This window comes from Trachymyrmex septentrionalis, unplaced genomic scaffold (assembly GCF_001594115.1).
Source record: "Trachymyrmex septentrionalis isolate Tsep2-gDNA-1 unplaced genomic scaffold, Tsep1.0 scaffold76, whole genome shotgun sequence".
Classification (NCBI taxonomy): Eukaryota; Metazoa; Arthropoda; class Insecta; order Hymenoptera; family Formicidae; genus Trachymyrmex; species Trachymyrmex septentrionalis.
In genome coordinates this window covers 224,522-229,364 of record NW_017305947.1, presented here as the reverse complement: position 1 = coordinate 229,364, position 4,843 = coordinate 224,522, and the positions used below count along the sequence as shown (strand labels likewise).

The 4,843-nt window shown below is 35.5% G+C and overlaps 2 protein-coding genes across 13 annotated transcripts in view; one reads left to right on the top strand and one right to left on the bottom strand.

Annotated features, from left to right (window-relative positions):
* LOC108754112 (coiled-coil domain-containing protein AGAP005037) overlaps window positions 1-4,843 on the bottom strand; it is a 105,344-nt gene that overhangs the window by 82,335 nt on the left and 18,166 nt on the right. The gene's annotated exons all lie outside the window — the stretch shown is intronic.
* Window positions 1-4,843, top strand: part of LOC108754115 — a 27,608-nt gene that overhangs the window by 6,322 nt on the left and 16,443 nt on the right. The gene's annotated exons all lie outside the window — the stretch shown is intronic.

Sequence of the window (4,843 nt, the reverse complement as noted above, 5' to 3'; positions counted from 1 at the left end):
TTCTCTTTTTCTTCTTTTTCCTCATCCCTTTCTCCTCATTTTCTTTTCCATCTTCCACTTTTTTCTTCTTATTCTTTATCACACTTTGTACGCGCTAACAGTACTTGTAATTAGTTCACACAACAACAACCCGTTCGTCTCGTGTGTAACTAACATGGAATTCCGTCGTTCACGTGCCACGTGAAGTATACTTCACGCTCGAGAGAATGCAACTTGGCATTGCGTCGGGAGCGCAACGCAAACGAAATGACACGCGTTCTGCGGCCAACGAAAGTAAGAGAAAACACTCTCTCGAGTTACCGGATCCCCTTGGGGCGAGTCGGAACGAGTTCTGAATTATTATCAATCGCCGTGATCCCAAAAATGGCCAAATCCCGCTCTGCGACTGCCTTTCGACCGATTCCTCGCCACAATGTTCGAATGCCTTCTGTCGTTATGCCTTCTGTACGGTTCGTTAAAGACAAAGTGCACAGGTGCACTTCTACATTTTCGTTTTCAATGTAACTCGACAAACGAGAAAGTGAACGTTCCATCTAAGGTGAATTACTTGCTCGTCTGATGCGGCAGCAGCAATATTCCCGGGCAAATTTGTATAATAGCCAGGAAAGTCACAAGATGGAACATTTTAGCTTCACTGATTGTGAGGAAGTTGGTGAAGATAAATTACCAGGCGATGTAAAATTATATATCGCATATAAGAAATCACTTGCGATATCACAGCGATGTTGAAACATATCCAGACTTCCAGTTATATAAACGCGTTTAATAAAAACAATTTTGGTTTATCGCGATAAGATTAATGAAGATACTACGTTCACGTGGCTTAGGTATTTCTTGTGTTACGGGTGACAGGCTGTTGATTTAAGGAGAAAGGAAGTTAAACTACTTCGGCTCAATTAGAATGGTAATAACAACGGCCTTCGCCGATATGACTGCACGCGTTTTTGTTTAATCAAGTGAACGTTGTTGTGACAGTTGAAATTAAAACACAATTATTCAAATTAAAATGCAGTTTTGTGTTTTGCTGTTTCTCCAAACACTGATCAAAAATATGTAAAACAGTGAATATAACAAATCCTTTTGAAAGTATCAAAGCTACTAATTTTATGAATATCTTCATATATTACAAAAATATTTATATTGATAAATCTATGAATCTTTTATAACACGATTTAAAATGATTTCTCACAAATAAAATAAATATTAATATAATATTACGATGTAATGCAATGCCATCATAATTTTTCTGATAATAATATGGTCCAAAAATACTCAGAATGATTTAAAAGAATGAGAAATGCACAAGATATGCAACTAAAGATTAAAATTTTTATCCAAAAATATAGATCATACTATAAGATTAATATAATATTGTCAGATAGTGCGTCGTAACATTTGTGATAATAATATGATCGAAAAATATTGAAAAGAATAATTGAAAATAAAATGAGAATTTAAAATAAAATGAGAAAAATGCTATAGGAATGGAACTGAAAATCCAAATTTCCATCTGAATAATCTCGCAGGAAAAAATGGACATTAATATTACATAAAACAATGCGTCATAATATTTGCGATATGATCGAAAAATATTCAAACAATAATTTGAAGAAAAAAAACGAGAAAAATGTCACAGGTATGAAATGTCATTAATATGAAATACCAAAGCTTCCATCCGGATAATCTCACAGAGAACAAATCCATTGGGCGTGATCGACGCGATAAAAGTTGGCAATGGAAAGTGCGAGTACAGTGTATTTATTGTGCTCGTTAAAACTACTCGAGTCAAGATGATATCCGACGTCGGAGAGCGTCATTCAGACTCGACTTACGCCAGGTGTAATTGCAAAGCAAGTGCAAGAGGAAAAGAGACCGACGCGAAATCGCGGATAGTAAATGGATCTGAAGGCGACCGGAACAAAGGCCTGCTAGTGCGACTTTCTACGATCGTTAATACGGCAATCATTTTCCCCGAGGCAGGACGCCTATCACCCGATCCCTCATCAGCTTCATTCCCCATCACAATTAACGGCCGCGCTGACGCCTCTCGTGACGGTCGATAATGCCAGGCGGGATATTAAGCACGACTGCCAATTCGTGGAAACGCGATTTGCAAATTTATCACACAGAGAAAATCGAGAGCGACACTAGTCGAAACGTCGATACGTTTTCGCTAAAAGTGCCAGTGGAGCTAAATGCGGAGGCGAAACAAATCGATCTTAAATTACGGCGGAAGCACTTTCGTATATAGGAAATACCGTGGTGATAAACGCGAGATCGCTATTTAAGGGGAGTTGTTTTCGGTGTTCTTATTTGAGCGATCCACTATCCTAATGAAAAACGTTCGTCCAAATAAATTAATGTACACACATGAATGTCGTCACTACTTAACCCTTCGGAGTTGACGAGGGTCCATGAGACCCACTGTGCTGCGATTGTTTAGCTAATAAAGATTTTGATGAATAGAAGTAATTTAGCTGTCTTTGTAAAGAGATGTTACGATAAAAAATTATTACATTTGAATTTACTATTATTAGTTCTTAATTTTTCTGCTGGTTGTTGCCACTGTACACAAAAATGTCAAACAATTCAATTTTCTTTATGCAAACGTGGATTATTTTCATTAAAATTAACTTACAAGTTAAATTACTTGTTCAGTATTCATTCTTTTGTACACGAGTTATATCATTTTGATTCCTCGAAATTATAATAATTAGTGTCTTACAATTATTTTTAAATTTTCAACTCTAATCACTTTTTGCAGAACCTATAAAAGGCATCCTTTAAACATCTATGACAGATCCAGTAACTCTGTTAACAAATTTGACGTCAGCTCCGGAGAGTTAATTGAAACGTTTGAACCATGCCTAGCAGTAATACATGTTTAATCATAATGTCACACGACATTTTCTATTCGGATATTAATATAACTCTAGTTGCTGATGGAGAAACTCGCAAGACCGATCGCGTGACGTTATAATTCGCCGATGTCGATAAGTCACGAGAATTGCAGGTACAAATCACCTTAACGCAAACAGCAGGGAAATTGAGCGAGTAGTATCGCCGGGTACACGATTGAATATTTCATCCGGCCCGTCAAATTTACGGTCTCCTCTTAGAAGCCGACTGAAACATTGCCTGTCAGGTGCCGGCTAACTCAACGCGCGATGACGCGAGTATTTCTATAGCGCCCTAGTATAACGCGCAGGGAAGTTTATGCGAGCTGACGACCGTAAAAGGAACTGGACGTGTGCCGGTGCAATCTCGATCGTGGTCGTCGCCGTTGTGATTTTGCGGCCGCTTTTGGCTAAACAGTTCTTCTGCACACAGCAAGGGTGCTCCCGTTCCCCACAGAAAATATAGACGCAAGAAGCGGCTCTACGCTACTCTCGCGTCGATAACGCGTAATCGATTAACCGCGAGCTCATGCAATCGCTGATAAAAAGCAGGCATTCTTATTAATGCGTCTGTCTCGCTTTGAAAAGGACGTGAGTAATAATAATGACACTTGGGGAAAGATCGGTTTTAAAAGCTGTATGAAAAACGCAATCTAAAAATTGGGTCTTTGGGGATAAAATCGAAATGCGGAAATCTCACGAAAACCATATAAATAATAATTTTGTCGCGGAATTATTAGAAAAACGTAATCCTTTTCCAGTATACAGACTGTCCTATCTCTATACTGAAAAAATAATAAAAGAAAATTATAACTTTTTTTTTTAATAAAAAAGAAATAATGGTAAAATAGAAATGCAAATAAACGTGTAAATATGCAAAAAGCTGTAAAGAAATGTAATGTTTTCCTAAACAACTTGTAACTCTTATATAGCGCACAAATATTTTCAATTTTTGTCTCATTTGCATATAATATGTTGTAATTATTAAATTCTTAAAAAATAAAATGTATTTTCATTAATGTGTGTCTTCGAGTCTATCACATCTCACTCGTGCTTATTCGATTCATATCAAGAAAAGTTATAGTCTGAACATGATATTTACTTGTCAATTATAATACCATAATTCTTTGCAAGAAGTAATTTCACTGCCTCAGGCACAAAGTATAATATATGCTAATCCTCAGTATATTAAACGTATCACAAAGCGGAATATTTGTTCGTAAGAAAAAAATCAGTTTAAAAATTTTAAGAAAAACAGTCTGAGAAGGGAATAAAATTACAACGCGGATATTCCGAATAAATTCCAATAATTTTGTCGCAAATGTTGAAAAACAACATAATTACATTTCAGTATATACGTTGTATGATCTACATATTATATCCTTGCTGGAGAAATGATAAACGAAAATTGTGATTCCTTAATAATAATAAAAAAAGATAATAAAATAAGAATGCAAATAAACGTGCTAATAGAAAAGCTGAAAGTATAATTTTTCCTTATAATAAGTATGACTTGCAATAGATATTTTCAATGATTTCTCTTATTTAAAAGAATGTTGCACTTTTATTCGCTATATTCCTAGAAAAACAAAAATTGTTATTAATTTTGATTTATCGTTATTTGTATTTTATATCGAAGATAGTAATAGATTAGATACGCGATATTTACTTGTTAATTATATTATATCGTGATTCTGCACGAAGCAATTTCACTATCTAAGGCAGTGTATGCCCTGTTCATCAATATATCAATTCGATATATAGCTATGTCCCCGAGTAGAGCACTGCTCATACATAAATTTCAATCGATCGATGTACAACGTCAACAACCAATATAATCGGCCAATTTAGAGGCGTGCGATAATCATTGTAATTCCGTGTGCATCAAATTAAAGGAATATCTACGCAATTGTATTTCGCATTATGTATCATATAAAAAGTATCTA